Source organism: Rhinopithecus roxellana, chromosome 8 (assembly GCF_007565055.1).
Source record: "Rhinopithecus roxellana isolate Shanxi Qingling chromosome 8, ASM756505v1, whole genome shotgun sequence".
Taxonomy (NCBI): domain Eukaryota; kingdom Metazoa; phylum Chordata; class Mammalia; order Primates; family Cercopithecidae; genus Rhinopithecus; species Rhinopithecus roxellana.
The window spans coordinates 3548713-3572936 of NC_044556.1; the positions used below are offsets into that span (position 1 = coordinate 3548713).

Sequence of the window (24224 nt, forward strand, 5' to 3'; positions counted from 1 at the left end):
GGGGACGGGTCACAGAGGGGTTCTCCCCGTCTCAGCAAACAGGAGACTCAGGGGACCGAGGAAGTCCTTGAGAATGCAGGGCAGCCAGAGGGCAGATGGGGGGTGGAGGGGGTGGGGTGAGGCTTGGCCAGGGCCTGGGCCCACGGGGCTTCTAGGGTCTTCCTCTCCTTCTCTCCATTCCTCACCTGCCCCACCAGCCACCATGCATGTGCACACACACATGTGCACAGACACACACACACGCACACACACATCCTGGAGTCATCCTGAGGTGGCAGGTTTTTTCCTCCTCTGTCATCCCTAGAGTCTCACATGGTTTAAAGCAGGAGCCTCAGCAAGAAGCATAGCCCTCAAGCTGTGGGTGGGGGCAGGGATAAGGACAGGGGAACATGTCACCCCATTATTGTCCTCTCCCCTTTCCTCATTCCCTCCCTGCTCATAGGTCCAAAGGGGCTTCCGCCTTTGACTTGACTGACCTGCTGGAGATGGGGGATGAGGACATGGCAGAGGGGATAAGTGACAGGAAAGAGGAAGAAACTGAGTCACACTCACATGTGGTCTAGGCCTGCTCTGGCTGCCGCTAGGGCCTAGGCTCAAGGAAAGCCATTGTGGGGGTGGGGGCGGTAGGGAAGGCACAGGAACCTGGCAGATGAAGGGCCAGCATCTGGATGGGACATTCCCCTCTCCATCTCCTGACCCCAGAAAGAACTACTTTCTCCATTCCAATGCATCCCGGCCTCTATGGGTGCCCCTGGAGCAAGGGCCAGGCCTGACTACTGCAGGACTCACGGCTCGGCAGTGAGGCTTCGGGAAGCGAGGAGAAAGCAAATCCATCAGCTTATCTTATACCCAGGAGACCAGCAGAGCAGTCTCACGCTTCATCTGAAAGCCTCAGGCCCCTCACGGTGTCGAGGTGAAGAAGGCCTGTCTCCTACAGTCTTTGGTTGCCTCCACTCCCCATGTGGAGACAGACTCCTAGCCAGAAGCCTTCCAGCCACACAGCCCATCACTGCCTCCCTCATAAAATGAGAAAGGTGTTCCTAAGCTCAAAATTTTCCTCCAAGAAAACAACAGAACTCCCACCTCCCTTCCATCCCCAGCAAGTGGCCCTGGAGCCCTCCAGGGAGTTTTTTTGGTGTGAGCTGCTCAGCGTTCTCTGCCCGGCTCCGGTTCATTAGCAGCTGTCCCCAGCCCAGGGAGAACTCCTGGAGATGGGCCCAGGCATGGAACAGTGGGAGAAACCAGGAGGCACTGGGGAGCTGAATGCTCAGCTGCTCTTCCCCAAGGGATGACAGGCAGTGGCTAGCAAAGGAGAGAGAGAAGGGATATGCCCCTAGTGCAGAGCAGAGCACCCAGCAGGTGGACAAAGGCCCATCTGCCAATGGCCACTCCAGGACCAGCCCAACAAGTTAATAAATGAGACCCCCCAGTCACAGCAGCAATGAGACATGCGAGTGGGCCTGCAGGCTCCCCCTAGGTCTGCCCATGGCAAGGTGACCCAGCACCAAACCTGGCACCTCAGACACCTGACTATGGAGGGAACAAGTGGACCCAGGGCACGGCGGCAACACTGTCTGGGGTGTTTCAGAGATACCTGAGGCAGGAATTCCCATCAGAGCAGAAGAGATTGAAGATGACAGGCAAAGAACAGGCAAAGAAGAAGGCAAAGAAAAACATCTTGGGGAGATGGAGAAAGGCAGCAGCCACTGCTTCACCTGTCCTCTGAGCCTGCCCTTGGCCTACCCAGGGAGGTGCCCTTGGTCTGGAGCCTGTGTCCACTGAGGGGGTACAACACAGTGCTCTACCACTTTGGATACCCTGTCCTGGGTGAGCTGGCCTTGCCCTAGCAAACAGGGGCCGAAGGGGGCAGGCTGAAGTGGAGGGTAGGAAGAGGAAGGAGGTGGGTGGCCAGCAACGGCATGCCAGGGCTCCCCCAAATTCACATCCATGCTCCAGAACCTACCAGCCCGTGACTTTGGCCAAGTTATGAACTGTTTCCTCATCTGTAAAAGGGAGATAACATCTACCATTAGCATTCCTGGGTGAGGAATAAATGAGAAAATATGTATAATAAGGTGCTTAGCTCAGGGCCTGGCTCATAGTTGGGGCTACATAAACGTCGCCTGTCCTTCCACCTGGATTACTATTTTCCTTTATCTCCATTTGCTGAACGCTTATTCCTCCTTCTCAACTCTATTCAAATGCCACCTCCCACCCTCGGGGGGAAGCTGTGGCTAACCCTCAGCTCCCCTCCCCAGGAGCTTATGCTCTTGAGTACATGGTGAGACCACTGCCAGTGAGCAGAGGGGCTCCCTTGGGGCCTGGCCTACTACCATCTACAAAGAGCAACGGGGAGGCTTCTCTGTAAATATAATGGCAGAACCTGGGCAGACACCCGTACAGACATATCCCTCCCCACATCGGTGTGCAGTAGCCATCCAGTGGTCTCAAGATACTCACTATACTAGAAATGGGGTTGGGGGAGAGAGGGCCAACAGGGCACAGGGAGGATACAGCTTGTCCCCCCAGACTCTGGGAGTGCTTAGGCCCAAGGCCTGCCCAGCCCAGCCCAGCCTTAGAATACAGAGAGCTGAGAAAACCAGGAGCACAGGCACAGGCCCATGGGCAGCCAGGCCAGGCGCCTCTCCTGGCAGTGCTGGCTGGTGCCACGATTCAGCCAGCAGCTGGAGCCAGCATTTCTGAGAGGGCCTGGGGCCAGGAGTCATGTGATGGTGGGGTCCAGGCAAGTGGCCCCCAGTCCCTGAAGCTTCTATCCCCTTCCCAACCTGACGAAGAAAAAGTGACAGTGGAGAATGTCCTCCACACCCCACATGCCAAGAAAAGAGAGGGGCCCTGGGGAGGGGGTGTCCCATCCCAGTTAGGGGCCAGCAGAGCTGCTCTTCCACCCCCACCCACTTTCTCTATTTCCAGCACTGCCCTTTCTGGCCCTTTGAGCTGCCCAGGACAGGACAGGCTGGCCAGACAATCACCCTCACCCTCAGCTGCTCTTGGGGCTATTAATAGTGTCCCCACCTCCCAGGGCTAGGCATCACCCTCCTCCTACCCCCATATACACTTACCCTTGGTCTAATTATTCATAAAGGGACAGAGTCCTCCAGACCCTAATGCCAACCTGGTATAAGAAGCAGGAGGCAGAGGCTCTGCAGGCCACTCAAGGGATGCGCCTGGGATAAGCAGGAGTTTAGAGGAGGGATGAGAGAAGGCAGGAAGCCCCAGAGCCAGAGAGCAACCAAAGGACAAAACTAAAACTAAAACTAGAAGATAGAGAGAGAGGGAGAGAGAGAAGGAGGAGCCACAGCAGAGAATCAGGGTCAAAGCAAAGAAAGAAGACTGGGGCAAAAAGAATCAGAGAAGTACAATACAAGATTCTGAGAGAGGCAGGGAAAGAGGGCAAAACCAAAAAGAGCAGAGAGGAAATTATTCCTTTGGGAAAAGAAAAAAAAAAAAAAAACAGAAAGAGGAAAACTTTCCTAAAGATACTCAGGAGTAGCTTTGTGTGCACAACTGCTGGGCTGCATGTAGCTGCCAGCATCTGTCTGGTGGGCACTCAGCAGAGTGAGGAGCTGGGGAGACCCCAGGACAAGCAGCCCCTACTCACCCACCCCTGAATGCTTCTGGGGAAGGGAGGGAAGGAAGAGGAAAAGGAAAAGGAAAAGGAAAACGAAAAGGAGGAGGCTCAGAGAAGGAACAAGTGGCCAAGAAAAGGAAGGTGGAAGAAGTGAGACCCTATAGAGCAGGAAATCCACTTTAGCCCAGGGCAGGGGAAGGTCCCTAAGCTCTCTGCCTATTTGCCTGAGGAAATCAAAAGGGACAGAGAATAGGCAAGGATTGGGGAGCATCAGCCTCTCCCACCACCTCTCTCTGCCCCCTGCTCTCTTTCTGGCCCTAAGCAGAATTCTGCTCCTGCCTCCCTCCACTGTTCCCTTTCCTTGGAAGAATCCATCCAGGAAGCCTCAGGGCCTGGGATTAGAACTGTAGAACCCACCTACGTCAATTCACCCTGTGGGGAAGTGGGAGTTAGGCCGAAGCCACCTGCCTCCCCTCCTCAGGTGCTAACATCCTCAACCCCTATGACCTATGAGAGAGCACTCAATACCCAGGCTGGTGACTCCAATGGGGTCTCCTTCACCCAGAGACTTGCCTTGGTGCGGCAGAGACTGAGCCTGGCTCATGGACAAGCAACAAACACAAATGCCCACCATAATCAGATGTTTAAGTGGGGCCCTTCTCCCACCTGGAGGCTGGGAACTAAACAGCCTTTCCTCCAAATCCCACCTACACAGGGAACCTCTGGCTGGTCCATGGCTGGGGAAGTGGGAGACTCTAGCTCTGGAAGGTAGGACAGCCCCAGAGACCTGGCCACCAGGCCACTCAGGCCAGGAGGTCCTGACCAGGAGCACCCCACTAGACCATCAGCCCCTTGAGGACAAGCCCTCTCTGTTGATTTTGTTTGCTGCTACATCCCCCACATCTCAAAGCACACCTGCAGTGGATGATAAGACTCCGAAGAGACCCTTCTAGATCCTTCTTCAAACCATGGCTACACTGACCACCCAGAGAACAGAGGCACTAGCTGACACCTTCCCCTTCCTGAAGAAAGAATAGCTTTCTTGCAGCCCAACCACCGACACTCATGTCCAGTGAATTAATGTGGAAACCCCGATGCCGCTAATCCTCCTGCAAAGCCGAGGTGGTTCCAGACACAGGACTGGACATACTTGCGCCATACTCAAGGGTTGGAATGACCAGAGGAAGGAACTGGAGCCTTACTGAGAACAGCACAGCACGGAAAGGCAGCGGAGCACTCTCTCGCAGGCCTGCTCCTCTCCTTGCCGTGGAGACTCTAAAGCAGCCACTGTCCAGAGGAAATACGAGGAATCTGGGCCTCTGACTGCAAATTTCCAGCTTGGAGCCCTAAGAGCCTGGGCAGGGCTGGGCTGAATGGATGGCACCGATTGCTGCATAGAGCCCTGGGCCTGGAATCAGAAGCCTAGGCTCCAAATCCTAGACTTGCTGCTGTTAGACCTTCAGTGTATTTCTCCTGCTTCTTGGTGCAACACAACTAAGACCTGCTCAGCACCATGAGATGTGAGTGGGGATTTTTACAGAGTTTTTTCTTTTGAACATATTTTAACTTTCAGTTTTATATACTATACAGTATCAAGCTTGCATAAGGACAGCAAAGGCTGCTGAAAGGACAAAGTGACATTGATCCTCCGACTGGCAGGTGCCAAATTCCTCATTCATAACTCCCTAAAGGACCAAAAAGAGGCTTTCCCCAAACTGCCGGGCAGCAGGGCTCAGGGAGAGGCGCGGCTCAGGAAGCGACGCGGTTCAGGCAGCGAAGCGCTGCTCTACCCGATGCCGTAGCTAGGTGGCGCAGCGAGTTAACACTAGCTGCCCTCCGAGGGCTGCGGCGGGGCGTGGCCAGCTACCGGCCCAGAGCTACAGGGGATGTGGTTCCCTCTGCATACCCAGGGGGTCCCAAGAGGCAGGAGAAGAACTCACTCAGGCCCAGGCCACTCGGACCCTGAATTATGCACCAAGGAAGGAGCTACCCGTGACAGCGGCTCCTGTTGCTGTCGCTGCCAAACACATCCCGTGATGTGATGTGATGTGAGGGCCGAGTTTCCCGTTCGCATTGATTAGGAACAGCTTGCGATGCGGGGGCCGGATGGAAAGGGGGCCGCGAAATGTGTGGGCGAACAGAAGGCGGGGGACCTGCCAGGTACATAGCTTGACTGGGGGTTATCCAGTGGGCCCGGTCCCACCCTGCGTGGCTGCCCCTCTGAGTCCTGCCTGCTTCTTTCAGAACGGAGCTGCCCTCGATTTGGGGGGGGGGTCTAAGGCCATGTGACCCCAGGAGTATTCCTAACGCACCCAGGATGTCCTTACCTTTTGGCAGTGCAGACTTGTCTCTGCAATTGGTAAACACTCGAAAAGGAAGATCTCTACCCCACCCCCATAAAAAGTGAAAAAACTGAGACTAAAAGTCAGAGATCAGGAACCAGAGACAGAGAAAAATGGAGAAAAGTCAGGAAGAAAAAAAAAAAAAAATCAGCGCCCTCTGCAGTGGCGGCAGCAGCCGGGCGGGCACACCCTCCCGGGCGGGCGTGGAGAAAGGCCCCTTTGTTCCGCTGGGAGGTTAGCCGAGGTGAGGCCTACCCCCCCCCCATCCCTCTGACCCTGGGCAGTGCAGATCGCTTCACAGGGCCCGGGGCTGGGCCTGGTTGCTTCCCTGACCCCCTAATCCTCAGGCCCCAGAGCAAAACAGTCTAGCTGGCTGTGCGAGCACTGCTCCCTACCCCCCTGCCTTGCCAAGCACCAAGGGTCACACATGTAGGGCTGGACTGGGCTCCTCCAACAGGTCCCTGGACACCCATACTACCAGCCATTAGCAGCTTGCCCATGCTTCTCCTAAGCTATAGGTTTCGGGGTAGATTCTACACACAGCAGGTGCCCCACAAAGGCGTGGTCAGAGAGTGCAGCACAGGCTGGGAGCTGATGTCCCAGGAGGCAAGGCTGGTTGACCACGCCCCTCCCACCCACAGTGAGGCTCCCGGGCTCTCTCCTTCACCCGTTCCGGATATAGGCCCTTTCCAATGGCCTCAGGCTCTGGACCAGGAATGGTCCATCCAAGGCTTCCTCAGAATGGGGGCTGGGCTCTTGTAATAGGTCCCTCTGAGAGGTGGGGCCTGAGCTCAACCACTCTGTTCTCCAAGGAGCGGCCGGATCACCTGTCCCTAGTAAAGGGGAGCTGAGAACAGGCTTACTGCCACCCCCAGAGCCTGCCAAAGCAGAGGCTGAAGTGGAGGGAAGAAATGGAGGTCAAAAACATCCCTTTTGGCCGGGTGTGGTGGCTCACGCCTGTAATCCCAGCACTTTGAGAGGCTGAGGCGGGTGGATCAACTGAGCTCAGGAGTTCAAGACCACCCAGGGCAACAATGGTGAAACCCCATGTCTACTAAAAATACAAAAAAATTAACTGGGTGTGGTGGCGCATGCTTCTAGTCCCAGCTACTTGGGAGTCTGAGGCAGGAGAATCGCTTGAGCCCCAGAGGGGAAGGGCGCAGTGAGCCGAGATCCCACCACTGCACTCCAGCTTGGGCTACAGAGTGAGACTCCGTCTCGAAAAAAAAAAGAATTCTAATTAAATCAAATTAGAAAGAAGAGAAAAAAAGCATCCCTCTTGCCCTGCAGCACACCCCATCCACTGGCACCACTCCCCCAACCATTATGGTTCCTGGCCACTTTAGTAGGGTTCCCCAAAGCCCTTAGACCAGACTCTCCACCTTTCAGTCAAAGCCAGGTGGCTTACGCTTGGCCAAGAAGTGTGTCCACTTTCCAACCAGTGGCAAGCAGCCTCCAGCTCCCACCCAAGAATGGTCAGCAGAAAACCTGGAAGCAGGGATTTGCCTGGACTGTTCTGTTCTGACAGTCCCCTGGCCTCACGCTGGGGGTACCTCCTCCCCAGGAGGCCCTAGCTTCCCACTAGCTTCCAAAATGCAAGTGAGAAAAGGGAAGAGGAGTACATTGAGTGTCCCCAGCCTCCCCAGGCCTTGTGCCGGGGGCTCTGGCCTGGGAAGTAAAAGGAGAGAGAAGGGGAAGGGGAAAGAGGACAGGCGCAGGCCCAGCCACCTGCCCACAGGGAGCAGCAGCAGCTGGAATTACAGGGAGCCTGAACCATCAGCCCCTGAAACGGCTGCAAGAGGCTGCAGCTCAGATACACAATGTCCTGCCAAACCCCAGTCCTTTAATTCAATTAAGTACGGGACAGACTTCCCAGATTTGTCTATGTGTGTGAGTGCATGTGAAAATCCTGATGTGCACGAATCCCGGGATGTGTGCGCTTGTGTGCACGTGCATGTGTATGTGTGAATCCTCATGGTGGAGGAGTAAGATGAGAAGAGGCAAATGACGATGGGGGATGGGGACAGGAGAAAGGTGAGATGGTGGCTCAGGGGAATAGTGGGGACCTGAATCTTCCTTGGAAGGACAAACTCCAGACCAGGGTTCTCAACCCCCACACCCTGGGGATTGGGGCTGTTTCATTCACTCAGTCTAGCTCTTTTCTCAGACCTACCCCTCCCCACCTTGCCTGTCTGACCCCCAGGAGGCTCAGCAATGGTTTCATAAAGCTGGGTACATTTCACGTGCTCCTGTACTTCTCTCCCTGCAAGTATCCGGGCCCTGAGCTTTTTTTTCTTTTCTTTTTCTTTTTTGCTTTTTTTTGAGACAGGGTCTTGCTCCTGTCGCCCAGGCTGGAATGCAGTGGTGCCATCATAGCTCACTGCAGCCTCAATCTCCTGGGCTTAAGGATCCTCCTAGCTCTCCTAAAAAATTAGCCGAGGGTGGCAGCATGCACCTGTGGTCCCAACTACTGAGGAGGCTAAGTAGTTGGGACCACAGCTGCATGCTACCACCCCTGGCTAATTTTTTTTAAAATTATTAGTAGAGGCAAGTTCTCCCTATGTTGCCCAGGCTGGTCTCGAAGCCCTGGGCTCAAGCGACCCTCTGGCCTGGGCCTCCTAGTGCTGGCATTGATTACGGGTGTGAGCTCCTGCGCCCAGCACACATCCTGAGCTTTTAAAGTCATGAGCCTCAGGTCATGCCTACCAAGGTCCAGCCTGTGCTCTACATAATTGCAGGCAGGGCCTACAGGAGAGGTGAGGGCTTTCCTGAGGACAGATGCCTGGAAAGGTGTCCTGCTCAGCCCCTGGAGCCTGGCGGAAGCCCATGCAAAACCCTTCTTGCCATCCAACCACCCCTCCTGATTGAAGGCTCCAGAGAAGCAGGAGTTGGGAGGGTCCCCACCTCACCCCAACTTAGGGCAACCCCCTCCCCTGTTCCTAGGGTCACTTGTAGCTGTACTGTCCTGGGGGTGAGGCCAGTTCCAGCTGTCTTTTTCCCCTTAGGCCCCAAAGAGCTTGCCTCTCTCCCCAGCCCTCCAGGATCCCTGAACAGCCCCCTTCTGGGAGCAGAGCCAAAAAGATGGGAGAAGGATGTTTATAAGCTGCTAAAAGGGAAAAGGAAAAAGTGGGAGGCGGGGCAGAGAGGCCCAGGCTTCCAGGTAGTATAGACTAGGGCCTCGGTGGGAAGGGAGGGAGGGAGGGAGGAAGGGAGGCTGCCTTCCCCAGGTAGTCCAACATCTGGCTGACTGGACAAAGAAGTGCCCCCTGCCCTGCCCAGCCCACCACAACCAGACCTCAGTGTACACACTCAGGGGTCTCTAGGGCCCATGCTGGCCTACCAAATGACAGTTTCTGACATTCTCATCCTGACCCACAGGACTCTGAGACACTAGTGGGTTTTCTTTTTATGTATTTATTTACTTTTAATAGCTTGTTCCCCTCTCCTCAGCCTGAAGAGGACAGGAGCAGGGGAGGGCCCGGGGCCCTGGTGAGCCGAGGCTGGGGGTGTGGTGTCAGGAGCCGGCTTGGTGGGAGCGAAAGCCGAGTCTGCAGCTCCTAGGGCTCCTCTCACACAGCTAATGGGAGGCTGGCAGCGGCAAATTGTTGTTTACTTTTAATTAAGTAAACAATGTCGGCTTTCCGCCTCCTCCCTTGCCATCCCAGCCAGTAATTTGGGGGATGACAATGGGGCTGTTTCCTTCCTCCTGCCTTTTTCCCTCCCTCCAAGCACTCCTGCTCGCTTCCCGCTCTGCACAGGCACAGCCGTCAGAACTTGTCATTGGTGGGGGAGGCTCCATCCCGGAGGAGGGGTAGGTCCCACTGACCGCTACTGGCTGGGCCCAGGCTGCAGGTTCCACCTCACCAGGGATATGGTTCCACTGTCAGGTTCACCTAAGGGTGACAAGTGCGGCCTTGCCCTGAGACTCTCTAAGCACTGAAGGTGTGATCCATTCTCATTCTGCTCCCTTCCCTCATAGCCCTCCTCCCTAACCAACATCTCTAAGTAAGAGTCTCTGAGGGATGCGGCAGCAGCGAGATGACCGTGCCAGGTTGCAAAGAGATTCCCCAGGATCCAGGAAACAAGCAGGTGGAACCTCCTGTTTCAGATCAGGGTAAAGGCCACAGCCCCTGAACCAGTGGGCTGCTGGGTGGTACCAACTTTCCTTGGAAGCAGGGCTGGCTTCATAACCTTGACTTCCACCGTTGTTGTCTTGAAAGTCTTAATTTTTGAACAAGGCACTCTAAGTTTGCATTTTGCACTGGGCCCCACAAATTCTGCAGCTGATTCTGCTCAGGAGCCCTTAAAGTGAGGAACAGAAAGAAGAATGTAAGCTAAGCCAGCTTTTCACCCCTGGGCCCCCCTGAGTGGAAGGACAGGCAAGAGGGTCCCACCCTGCCCCAGGGAGGCCGAATTTCAAATGAAGCATCCTAGAAGGTGGGACTCCATGCAGGATCTTTGTGAAAACAAAGTGCTCTTAACTGTAAGAGTAAATGCTACTGGGTGGGTGGGCCCACCCTATGCAAGCTCACCTCTCCAATCCCTCTGCATGCAGTGAGCACCTCGTAAGTGCAGCAGAACTGAACAAGAGAGAGAGAGGGAATCCCTCCCCACTCCCTCCTCTGCCTCCCAAGGATCAAAGGGTCGGGTCCGGGTCCGGGTCCGGGTCTGGAGCCAAGCCTGGCCCTCAAGCTCCTCCCCATGAGGCAGAAGAGACTCTCCAAGGTGTGTGCGTATAGAGCGGGGCAGGGGCGCCTGAGTCATGTGCAAAGCCCGCTCCTCCCCCTGCCCGCCTGCTTCCCCAACTCCTTCCGAAGGGCGGGTACTGCGGCGGCAAAGTTGGCTGGGGCTGGATGCAATTTCAGCCGCAGAGCAGGACTCCCTGGCTGGAAGCAATTTTCTCATTAGGACCCCAAGCCTGCTTCCTCGTTGCTTTTCAGCCCTCACTCCCCTTCTGCGAAACCGCACCCCACAGGCCTCCCCACAGACTACTCACACGCACAGGGAACCACACGTGTATTGAGTTGAGGGGCGACTGGGGGGTCACCCCTGTGGGGCTGGGTGCAAGGAGAGATTTGCTGGCACAAAGTCGCCGGCCAGGGAGGCTCGAGGTGAGATGAGGACTCCTCACCCAGGCTCCCACACCCACAAGCCGGCGCCTCCTGGCCTGCCCTACAGAGAGGATCCTAGACTGCAGGACCCAGAGGAGAGGCTGGGGAACCTGGGTCTAGCCGAGCCTGAGGGCTGGCCTCACGCAACACTCCCAAAAGAGACCCCCAAGCACTCAGCCCACCCCCTTCTTCCTCAGCTGGGCCCGGGGCAAGCAGATGGGCTCTCAGGAGGCAGACTCCCCCTCCCCCAGCCCTGAGGCTCTTCCAAGTGGAGGGTGGTCTTGGCTGAGGGAGGAGGAGAGCCGAGGCCCCGTGAGGGGCGGCTCCTCACTCCGCAGACACATGTGGTTGGACTTAAAAAGCTATTAGGGAGCAAGGCACTGGCGGGAGTGTGGCCGGCCCTCGCACCAGAGGCAGGGGGAGGGCAGATGCCGAGGCGGTGAGCTCAGCACCGCCCTCCCTGGCGGGGCCCCCGGATGCAAGAAGGACTCGGGGGACCCTCACCCTGCGGGAGAGTGGGGCAGGTCCTCGGGGAAGGGCAGGCAGGCTGCCGGGCCTGGGTCCAGGCACAGATTCTGGGAAGCTTAGCAATCTGAAGACTCTAGGCCTGTGGGGGCCAACCTCTCAGCGGGAGGGAGGAGTGGGGGGGGAGGGAGGGTTGTGCCTGGTGCTTGGATGGGGCCCAGGAGGGCACAGACAGGTCCTCGGCTTTCCTCCAGTTTTCTTGGGGTGACAGCCGGCGGGAGGTCTCCTAAAGGGTGTGTGTGTTTGGTGAGGCTGGAAAGGGGGGATTATTAGGAGAACGGGGGAGAGAGAGAAGGAAGGGAAAAGTGGGCCCCACCCATCACGAGGCCAGAAAGAACCGACGGAAAGTTCCCTAGAGCCGCCAGCTTGTAAAAAGCTCCTTTTCTTTCCAAATTATGAACATTTTTTAACAAGGGGGGGAACCCCCCAGAACAGTGATCTAGGACTTCATTAGGACCGTGTGTGTCTGTGTGTGTGAGTGTGGCTGGTGACTGAGGGGTGTGCATCTGCTGACATTTGAAAGTGTTCTCCAAAAGCTGGGCCATCCCTCCTTGGACCCCCTACCCCCGCCCTCCTCAGGTCTGCTATTTTCAGGGCTCTAGGCACCACCCTGCTATGCCTAACCCAGGGAGGACACCCCACTGCTGTTACAGTGACAAGGATGCCAGGACGGGCTAGGGGCACATAGAGCAGGACCAGGCCTAGGACAGGCAAGTCACTTGCTAGGGATCCAGCTCCAACTCTTGGTGGAGTAGGACTCCCTGGGGGTACTGGCCTCAGCACTCCCAGGAGTGGGCCATAGGTTTGGGGGCCCCATAGGAGTGCAGGGAAACATCCCACCCAAGACTCTGGAGACTCCTCTGAGCTCCTCAGCCACCCACCAAGCCCACTTCCAGCCCCCTAGGAACCCAGGGAGCATTGCTGAAATGGGGAGCTTGAGTAACACACTGCCTCTTCTACTCTGCGGTAAGCAGGAGCTCTGTGTTCTGTAGACATTGAATCTGCCTGATAGCCCCAAGGGGTGGTTATTTTCCCCATCTTTACAGATGAGAACATCTCATCAACAGAGGTCTCCACCAAGGTCAGCTGGAGCCGGGATGCAATTGAACCTCCACTTGTCCCCCAACCCCACCGAAGGCCCAGTGGCCAAGCTCCTGGGAGTCTCTCTTCTCTGTCCAGATCTGTCCACGGTAGAGATGGGAACTGGGGAAGGACCCTGGGCAGGACAGGAGAGGGGACTGCTCTGAGCCACCAGGAGTCAGGCCGGGAAGGAGGCTGGGTGGGGGAGGAGCTGACCACGAAGCTGGGATCCGTGCTCAGGAAACACGCAAAGAATGCCGTTGGCAGCAGGCCAGTAGGCCAGGACCACAAAGAGGCCTTTGTTTTAGGAGGTGTCCAGGGAGTGGATGGACAGAACGGTAGAGGTGGGGGCAGCACCCCTTGAGGGTGGGACTGGGGGAGGGCAGTGATCCCTGCACTGTCTTCACACACTACCCCCTCCTGTCTGTTCCCCCACACCTCAACCCCAGCAGTGGCAGGTTCTTCTATCAGGCCCCAGACTCCAGGGGAGGGCGCCCTTGGGGACAGGTTCTCCCACTTCGCTCAGCTCCTGACCTCCGTTGGCTGGTGGGGGGATATGTCCCAAATCCACCCTTCTGAACCCCAGAAGTTCCTAGGTGCCCCACTGACATCCTTCTCTGCCTCTACCTCTACATGCTGCTGGGGCCTTTGGGAATAAGGATGGAGGATGGGCTGGGGGGTAGCAAGACTAGGATGGTTAGGGGCCTCTCTGCCTTCCAGGTGGACTGTCTGAGGGCACCAGAGTCACCCTGCTCCCCTAGTTATCCTTGCCTCCAAGCGGAAGGGAGGGAAGGCCTTGGAACATTTCCTCTCCCCTTCCCCCCTCTGCAGTTACAGTTTCCCTGGCCCCTTCTTGGCACCTGGAAAAGTTTGGGAAACTAAAAAAATTTTTTTTGGAGAGTTTGTCTATTGCTCCCCAGCCCTGTGAGGGAGCTACAGCCAAGAGGAAGAAGGAAAAGGGGTGGGTTGGGGTGATTAAGGGACAGAGAGTAAAGTCAAAGAGAAGTAGAGCACTCGGAAAGAGGGCAGCACCCAAGGGTGCTCCCTCAGCCAGCCTGACTGCCATCTAGGTTTCCTGGACCTACAAGAAAGACCCCCATAAAACACTGTCTAAACCCACTCAGCACACCAGACCTTGCTGGAGCCCTACCCTGCATTCTGCTTAGCACCTTCTCTGGGCCATCTCCTGCCAGGCAGGTGTGCACTCTGCAGGAGGGCCAGCCTGTGGCTGTGGGGCCCCACGGAAGGAAGGGACATCTTAAGGCTGGATGCTCAGAAGCAGTACCAGCAGCTTCAAGTGGGGATGGAGGAGAAGGCAGGTTTCTGTCTGGATTTCCACCTCCCTGTGAGCAGGATGAAGGGAACATGGGAATACACAGACTCCTGGGGACTAGGGCTGCAGTGCCAGGCAGAACAGGAACTGTGATTAATGTCCCTGTCCCCATGATGCTCGCTCCTCTGGTCTGTGTGTGTGGATGGGTGCAGGGGGTGCCAACCTCATGGCCCTGGAGCCATCCCAAGAAGCACAGAAGTGCAGCCTCAGCTGGGTCGAGATGAGCACAATGTATGCAATCGGCAGGGTTAAGGCCAGGCTATGAACAACTCTAGGTTCATCCCAAGAAAGGGCACATGTCTGACATGCGACTGTTTCTCTGAGAGAATCTGGATTGTCTTATCTAAGCCAGGAGTGTGCCCCCTTCACCCTGACATGGCTCTCAGCAGAGCCAGGGCCAACGGCGCAGGAAGCTCACTGGCATGACCCCCAGTGACTCACGGTGACCCTGCCTGGCAGCTCCTGCATCGTCACCAGGACATCCTCAGGTGACCCACCTGTGTTCTGAGAACAGGGGGATCACTCAGGTGGTTTGTGCCATCCAGGTGGGCTCCCATCTGGGCTCTACCCCCAGCCTAGATGGCCAGCAGTGTGCCCCTGCCTCCTAAGGATGGCTCCATCCCTGGAGACAAAGGAGCAGCTGGCAGAGGCTGGGGGACAGCCTGGAGGACCAACAGCAGCTGGGTACTAGGTGGAAATGCAGATTCATGAGTCTGCCCAGACCTACCCACTTGGACAAGCCCCAGGACCTGCGTTTTAACAAAATCCCCAGAGGTGCAAGGGCAGGCAGCTGCATATCAACCCGGGCACCACCTGGATGCCTGCGGGTGTTTGGTCTCAAATCCTGCAAGCAGAGTGGACAGCAAAGGAAAGAAAGACAGAGGGAAGTGGTGGCACAGAGGAGTGGGTAATCGGCAGGAGGGAGGTCTGCAAAGGAAGTGGAGAAACCAGGAGAGCACGAAGCCGGAGCAGAGAAGGCGGGCGCTGTGAAGAGGAGGCGGTGCCTAAGAAGTGCCTTCCCGCCGCCGCCCGGCTGCTCCCGGGAGCCGCCCCGCCCCCTCCAGGCACCTGCTAAGGCGGCAGCGGCGGGTTGTGTTTCTTTAACCCCTGGGGCCTGTTGACACAGATTAGTATCGCTGGTCAGGGGTCAATAGGGAAGGCTCTTGAGGTCAAGACCTGAACAACTGGAGTTGTAATGAGCCACGTGGGGAAGAGGCCCAGGGAGAGGAGAGGGCCAAGGAGGGAGGAGGAGGAGGGCTGGGCTTCTACCAGGAAAGGCCTCCGGAGTTCACTTGCCTGAGAGGCTGTCTCCTCCCCGAACCTGCCTGACTTGAGGCTTGGAAAAAAATCTGGCTCACTGGCCTGGGTGCGGAGGAGATGTCACTGGCTGACTAGAGCTGGAATCCCAGCTAGAGAAGGACAGGGGAGAACAGAGGGAAGAAAAGGAGCAAAGAGCCGCCTTGCAGGACGGCTGACTTGTGCAATGCTATCAGGTCAGAGTGCATTCCCCTCCTCTTCCCTCCCATCCCTAGTACCCTGAGTGAGCCCTGGGTAGTGGCCAGACACACCCCTCTTCCTCCTTGAGTCTTTGGCAGCACCATGATGTGCCCACCTGAGGCGTCCGCCTACCCTGGGCCACCTGGCAAAGCCAGAGCTGAGTGACTCATTTAGAGCCCTCTGGCCCTGAGTGGGGCTGGTATAGGGGCCAGACAGCATCCCAAACACCTGGTGGGACAGCCTTAGCCACACTTTCAGCGATGAGATCTGCAACACAGCACCCAAGCCATGGGGCAGTTGCTTCGTGGCTCCCCTGCTATTTTCCTCCTGGAGGTATGCACCCTCTTCCCTCCACTGCCAAGTCATTACCAACAACACCAGGGTAGCAACTATGCTTTTCTCCCGGGACCTGGAGGCTGCTTTGGGGCCTGCCTTCTCCCTGCCCAGGGCTATCTCCAAGGGAGCTGGTCTGGATGCTCAGAAGGGACAGGCCGTCTGCCTGCAGACTACTCAGCCACGTGCTTAGAGGAGTGAAGGGGAAGAGCCAAAAGACAGGTCACATGTCCCCTGTGACCAGAGCTTCCCCAGCAGTCTGGAACAGTAGGTCACCTGTTTGGGTTAAAGGGGACTGGGTTTCCTCAGAATCACTCTGGAGCTCTCCAAGTCCTGTCTGGGTCACAGAGAAGCAATTGTGAGGCCACCGACACCCAGTGGTCCAGAGAGTAATGGTAGGTACACCTTGATTCTATATTCATTTGTATGTCTGCAGGGGCAGACAAATCTGTGTGGGTCACACACAGATCTGTGACATGCACACTTGGAAAAGCACATGCAGTGCCTAAAGTTAATTCCACATGTGTTTGTTAAGCACCAATTACCTGCTAGATGCCAGGTACCACACAGATACAGAGCCAGAGAAGCTGCCTGGGTAAAACCCCCCTGCAGCTGAAAGCTGGTGTGTAATGGACAAAATGGAGGCCCCATCAGAGGTAGGGATTGGCCTCAGAGGATGAGAAGTGATATGGGAGAAGGCTGCACCAAGGAGGTGACAGCCAGGCTGGGGGTAAAAAAAGGCTGCCAGACAACAGAGGAACGGGCTATGCCAGATACACAAGAGCAGAATTCTGCCCAGAGGCAGGAACAGCACAGCACACTCAGGGGCTATAGAAAGCTCCAAATGCTGGAATACGCAGTATAGGGGAAGTGAAGGAATGTGGTGATGGAAGGGTCAGCAGGGGCCCTGACCCAGAGAGACCCTAGGTGTCCACTAAGGGGACAGCACCACTGGGCAGACAAGATGGGCAAGGAAGGCAGTTACGAAACTCTAGGACAGGGCAATTCCTCTCTATGTATATACCCTAGAGAATCCAAAACCTACATCCACATAAATGCTTGTACATGCATGTTTATTGCAACATTACTCACAATCACCACAAAGTGGAAAGAGCCCAAATGTCCATCAATGTATGAATGGATAAACAAAATGTGGCACAGCCATACGATGAAATATTATTTGGCCTTAAAAAAGAAGGAACTGGGCCGGGCGCGGTGGCTCAAGCCTGTAATCTCAGCACTTTGGGAGGCCGAGACGGGCGGATCACGAGGTCAGGAGATCGAGTCCATCCTGGCTAACACGGTGAAACTCCGTCTCTACTAAAAACTACAAAAAACTAGCCGGGCGACGTGGCGGCACCTGTAGTCCCAGCTACCCAGGAGGCTGAGGCAGGAGAATGGCGTGAACCCGGGAGGCGGAGCTTGCAGTGAGCTGAGAAAAAAAAAAAAAAGAAGGAACTGGCTGGGTGCAGTGGCTCATGCCTGTAATCCCAACACTTTGGGAGGCCGAGGTGGGTGGATCACAAGGTCAGGAGTTTGAGACCAGCCTGGCCAATACGGTGAAACCCTGCCTCTATTAAAAACACAAAAATTAGCCGGGCATGGTGGCGGGTGCCTGTAGTCCCAGCTACTTAGGAGGCTGAGGCAGAAGAATCGCTTGAACCCGGGAGGCAGAGGTTGCAGTGAGCAGAGACTGTGCCACTGCACTCCAGCCTGGGCAACAGAATAAGACTCTGTCTCAAAAAAAAAAAAAGGAACCACTGATACTTGCTGCTACAAAATACATGAACCTTGAAAACATTATGCTCTGTGAAAGCAGCCCGACATGAAGACCACATAGTGTATGATCTCATTTATATGAAACATCCAAAACCAGGCAAATCCATAGAAACAAAGCAGATTAGCAGTTGCCAGGGCCTAGGAGGAATGAGGAATCGGGACTAACTACTAATAGGTATGGGGTTTCTTTTGGGGACAATGGAATTGTTCTGGAATTAGATGGTGGTGATGGTTATACAACATTGTGAAGGTACTAAATGACACCGAATCCTATGCTTAATTTTTATTTGTTTTTATATTTTTTAGAGGCAAGTCTTACTCTGTTGCCTGCCCAAGCTGGCGTGCAGTAGCGTGATCATCGCTTGCAGCAACCTTAAACTCTTGGGTTCAAACAATCCTCCTGCTTCAGCCTCCCAAGTAGCTAGGACTACAAATGCACACCACCACCATGTATGGCTAATTTTTGTTTTGTTTTAGTTTTTAGACAGAGTCTTGCTCTGTTGCCCAGGCTGGGGTGCAGTGATGCGATCTCATCTCACTGCAACCTCTCACTCCTGAGCTCAAGTGATTCTCCTGCCTCAGCCTCCTGAGTAGCTGGGATTACAGGCTGCATCACCACACTTGGCTAATTTTTTTTTGTATTTTTAGTAAAGATGGGGTTTCACCATGCTGGCCAGGCTGGTCTCGAACTCCTGACTTTAAGTGATCCGCCTGCCTTGGCCTCCCAAAGTGTTGGGATTACAGGCGTGAGCCATTGCTCCTAGCTGCTAATTTTTTTATTTTTTATTTTTTGCAGAGATGAGGTCTCCCTGTGTTGCCCAGGCTGGTCTTGAACTCCTAGCCTCAAGCAGTCCTCCTGCCTCGGCTTCCCAAAACACTGGGATTACAGGCATGAGCCACCATGCCTGGCCCTGTACACTTTAAAATAGTGAATTTTATTATATGAATTATATCTTAATAAAATACAAATCCAACCTGAAGAGATGGGGAATTAAAAAAAAAAATACAAGAGAGAGGAGAAGACGCTGAGTTCAGAAAACACAGTGGTGGTGAAAAGGCAGGGAGGCTTCAGGCCTCTCCCGAGCCTGTGGTTAGTTTGGTTGTGAGGGCTCAAGTGCTTGGCTAGGTGGTGATGCCCACAGCCAAGACAAGGAATGGAGCAGAGAGCAGAGGGCAGCCAGGAGTACAGGGAGGTACCTTGTGGATATGGGGGCAAGCTGTCAACAAGGCGTCTGCCTTGTAGCTGGAAAGAAGAGTTTAGAGTTCACAAGGAGAAATTAGACCCTGAGATAAGCCAGGGTGATCAGCAGTGAGGGGCAGATGTGCAAGGCAGGGACAGGCCCCGGGGCTGCTGCTCACTAGCGGATGGCCTTGAGCAAGGTTCTTCCATCTGCCAGCTTCTAGGCATAACACAAGGATTTAAAAAGTGCTGAGTTCACTGGACTGTTATGGACTTAAATGAGATAGGGTTCAGAGACACTGACAAGTGGCATTGCTGATTACAGGTGAAAACACAGGTCGAGAAGCAGAGCACGGGCAGACCCCAGGGAAACCAGCTTTTACTTCATCGAGCAGACGGAACAAGAGGACCTGGGAAGGGTGCATGCAATTAACCAGGTGGGATGCTGCCACCATGGGACAAAGAGAGAGGCCTGTCTTCCCCAAGTCCACAGACCAGCCATACCACAGGCAACTGCAGATGGAAAGCCAGGAGAGAGAAAGCAGGGGACATGGCAAGTCCTCAGGTTCTTGACCCAAGGTACGTGGGGATGTCTGGAAAGCAAGGGTCTCCTCCCAATGGCCTCCACATCCTATGCTTCCACAGTCCTCACCCTAAGCAATAACCCTGCCCAGAGTTCTAGGGCCTAGAGCTCAACACATGGCACCACTCAATGGTTTCTGGCACCGAAGAGGAATTTATTTCCTGGACAAAGCAGCCAAAATCATTCTGCACCTTTGTTCGCAAGCATGGTGTAGTCAGAGCCGACATTTTCTAATGGGGCCAGGGAAGAGCAACTCAAAATGGATTCAGGGAGGGTGTCAGCTGAGGAGCAGCTCAAAAGCAGAGCATTCTGTGGTCTGGAAAGCTGACGGCAGGAAAACAGATGTGGCCATGTTTTTGAAATCAAATTGACCAATGTTTTTAATGAGTCTGCTATAAATCAAATCATAGGATAGGTAAGCCACCTGAAGCTTAATAAAGGTGCCCATCTAAAGCAACAAGGCGTCCTACTTTAAAAAAGAAAGAAAGAAAGAAAAAAGAATCAGGAAGAGGTCTTGCAGAGGAATCTGTCTCCAGGGATAAATGGGTTTCCCATTCATAGTGGAAGACTGATATTGATCCCGAGAATCCAAGGCTCATCGATGCTGGGCAGGACAAACAGTCTCCATTATGACCTACCCTCAGAGCCTTAAGAGCCCTGGATAACTAGACTTCAAGGTCAAGTTCCAGATCTGGCAGCCTTAGTGGAGAGTACAGCCCCATCATCCCATTCCAGCCCTCTGTAAATAGCCAACCCAGAGCCACCTCAGATGGCAGTAGCTTCACTTCTGATGTTCTTCTTGACTCTTCAAGAGTCTGGAACTCTGACCCTCTCCTGATCAGGCTCTGTGATTTAGGCCAAGAAGGAAGAGAGCCATCCCAATGCCCCCAAACACCATCCCTCTTCTCTCTCCTCCCTTCTTCTTCCCTTCCCTTTCTCTGTGCTCCTGACATTCACATGCTTGGAGACATGCTCAGATACAAAAAGACGCTATTATACACAGGGATCCATGTAGAATCACTGCCTCACAGCCTATTTACAGACATTTTACCAAACAAAACATCAACTCCCAATGTTTGACAGGAAGCCCCTCCCCTCTTGTCAGGAGCAATCCGTCCTAAAGGGGGTTCCCAGCGATGAACAGCAAAAGCCCCAGGAACGGAAAAGGGAAGAAAAAGAGCGTATGCAAGGAAAAAGAAGGTAAAATTATAAGGCTGGAGCTGTCAAGGCAAAAAAAAGGTGGGGGAAAGGCAACGCGATTCCACTATTAGGGACTCGGTGTGAAACGCAGAATTCGCAACAGCTGAGAATCTCCATGCTTTGTCTGCAGAAAACACAAGACATAGTGGCCTGAGGGCTGGGAGGGCATCAGAAGACGCCCTGCTCACAGCAAGCAGGCAGCACACATACCCTTAAACACAGGGCTGCGTTCCCACACCCATCTCACCCAGCCCCACAGACTACCCTCCACGGTGCCCTCCTAACCCACAGGCCTACCCTCTTTCCCAAGAACTCCTTGGTAGTGGGAGTCAAAGTTGAAAACAAAAGTGGAAAAGGAGGCAGGAGTGCCTGCAGGGATGCCCCTTTGGTCAACAGGAATGAAGGGTGGAAGGAGGCTTCCTACACTCCATCCAGAAAATAGCAAATGGGTTTACTTGCCAGGCCTCTGCCCCACCCAGCTCTATTTCTCAGAGCAGAAACCAGGCCAGATGTGTGTTAGGGAAAAGCCAGAGTGGGGACTGTGTCCTTGCAGGATGGAAGCTGTAGAGTGTCAGCCCTTCCCATTTCTGTGTACCCTCCTCTGGACCCCCTCCCACCTGGAGGGCTCCACGGGACTCAAACTGGGGAAGAACATTCAAGCCCCTCACTCCCAGGTGCCTCAGTCAGCAACAAGGACATGGAGAGGCGGGCAAGAGCAAATTCTCCAATCCTGGGTCCAGCTCTTGCCACTGGAGAAGGAAGAAGCCTACCAGAAAAGGGAGGGGGAACAGACAGGCGCAACCACAGCCTGTGGTCCCCGATGCCCACCATGGGGGTCAACACAGTGCAGCTGTCAACCCAGTGTGCCTGCTGCCCCTCTCTCCTACCTCCCTGGCAACAGACTGCTGAGCACCGTGGGCCAAGGTCGCCAGGCTCAGCACCAGGGAGTTCTTAGAGCCCTCCTTGGGCCTGACTTGTCCTGCTGCCATTCGTTTCCTTGGCTAGTCAGGGTTTCTCAACCTCATTACCCCTCATGCTGGGGCTAGATACTGTCTTCTGTGGGGGGTCATCTTGTGCAGTATAGGACAGCTAGCAGCATCCCAGCCTCAACCCACGAGATGCCAGTAGCAACCCCATCCCAAGTAGTGACAACTAAAACTGTTTTCAGTCACTACCAAATATACCCTGGGGGCAGAACCACCCTCACTGAGAACCCCTGTGCTATCAGGAGCACATGCATCACACACAGCTCTGGGGCCCATGCTAGGCACAGACCAGGATACCTCTGTTTGTCCACCTAAATCCACGGTGGCTGTGGAGCTCCCTCAGAAGAGAGCCACTGTCTCACCCTGACACGTGCCACCAGGTCTCTTCCATTCCATGCAGGTGAAGGCCTGTCCAGAAGTAAAGCAGCCTTCAGCATGGAGCCCGTGTGGTCAGGGTGCTGAGCCCTGTGCTGCTCCCAGGTATCTGAGCTGCCAGGGGGCCACCGCTGTTCTCACCATCCTCAGTCCTGCAGTCATCCTGTGTCATCCCACAGCCTGCAGTGGGACCTTAGCCCACTCCTCACCCCTGGGACCTGACCTGCCTCTTGTCCCAGATCTCCTTAGGCCCCAGGAATGGTTGTTGTCCTTGTGCCATATCCAAACAGAGGGCTTTTAATAGCAGCTTCCTGGGGGGCTGGGATCCCCCCACCCCTTGCCTCTCACTCAGCTCAGTCATGACGATGGAGACGCAGTGCCCTGTAATTACCGCAATTGTAATCTCTTTTACTAACAGGTAGATTAATAGCGAGGCAGGTTCACAAAGAACCCCAGAAAGGAACTGCTTAGCTGCTGAGCGAACGGGAAAGGCCTGACACTTCTCAGCAAGCACGCACGCCCTCTGACTCAGAAGCTACAGGCCACAGGGGGCAGGTCGGAGTTGGGCCCAGGGGGTACATACCTGCTGTGCCCCCTACTCACTGCACTCCTACGACAGGTCATAGGAGCAACAAGAACTTGAACCTCATGACTGAGAAGTTTCCTCTTACGTTCTTGGGGTGTGAATTAAGCTGACATTTATACACACACACCCCAACCCATACTTGTACACAGACACCCACCTCCTGACACTCAGACACCCACACAGACACCTGCAGGTTAGCACATCCTGAACACCCTGCAGAGGGAAGAACAGAGCAAACCTCATGAACATATGCATCCCACCCACGACTGCATGGCCACAAGCCCTCCAGACACTGGATGGCCCACACTGCCATGCCACAGCCCCAGCTGAAGGAAGAAAGGGGAGAGACAATGTTATCGCCTCTCTCTGTCCTACACAACTACCCACCTCCACTGCTGCAATTCAGAAGCCTCTTTTTGGGGCCTCAGGAGTCTTGAGGCAGCTCCCACCACCCAGGGCCTGAGGACAGTCAGGTTCTGGGTAAGATGGAATATCACAGAGAAAGAGTGAGGGACAAGGGTCAACAGAGGCTGCAGACACTTAAGCTTCCATGGGCAGAATATGATGTAGAAAATGATATAAGGCCCGATTTTCTCTTTTCTCTTTTTTTTTTAAATTTTATTTTATAGAGATGGGGGTCTTGCTGTGTGGCCCAGGCTTGAACTCGTGGGCTCAAATGATCCTCCCACCTCAGCCTCCCAAAGTGCTAGAATTACAGGTATGACCCACCACACCTGGCCCTACGGCCCAGTTTTCGAGGTGAATAAGCATGCATATTCAGGCACATAGAAAGAGTGCCATGGCAGTGGGGACCAAGCCTGATGAGAGCATGCTCACTTACACACAGGGACTTGGGGCAGGGCACAAGGGGGCTGTGTGTCCCTGCCTGCAGGCCGTGGGGGACACTGTCTGGGATGCAAGGGTGAGAGAGGGGGTGTCCACCGGTGATGTCAATCTACAGCCCACAGCAACAGCTCGCCCTCCCCTCGTCCCCCTTCAAGTCCTGGGAGGACCTGTGTGACATTGGCAGCCCTAGGGGCCTGGTGGCAGACTGCGTGGCTGGCCTCAGGTGTCAGCAGCCGCTGCTTCCTCAGGAGCTCTCTGGCATGTGCTGGTGGCCAGCATGGGCTTGCACCTCAGAAGTGGACCTGGGGGCTGCTGCCATTAAGATACCATGGCCAGCACCTGCTTACCACCAGACAGCCTCAAGAGCCACTTCTGCAGTCCCAGGGCCAGGAGCTGACAGGAAACTGCCATGCCACAGGGACCCTTTCTAGCAGTGCTAACAGGAAGTGGCTGCAGAGGCCTGGAAGGGGGCGCCTCAGATTCATAAAAACATAGATTTGAGGGTGTGAGAATGTGGGCTGATGTCCATGACTAGCTTTTACAGTGGGTAACACCATGTGTCCATCAAGGAATGTGTGAGCTGATGCAGAGAATAAATATGGGAACGGGACATACACCTATGACAGGGATGGGAGACTTGACTCATAAAAGTGCATCCTGACATGCCATGTACGTGAAATGTACACGATATGTACAATGACGGCAACATCTTTCTGAGGCTCTGGGGAATAGGAACAGGGTACAGGGACAGAGTGAGATGAATCCTTGTGTGCTGCCTGAGGGTGTCAAGTTTCCATATGGCAATTTAACAGGATAGACAAAGAACCTTCAAGAGAGTCCATGCCTTTTGCCTAGTAATTCAACCGCTAGGAAGCATTA

At 54.8% G+C, this 24224-nt stretch overlaps 1 protein-coding gene across 8 annotated transcripts in view; it reads right to left on the reverse strand.

Moving 5' to 3' along the window:
• Positions 1–24224, reverse strand: part of NFIX (nuclear factor I X) — a 103245-nt gene that overhangs the window by 31060 nt on the left and 47961 nt on the right. The gene's annotated exons all lie outside the window — the stretch shown is intronic.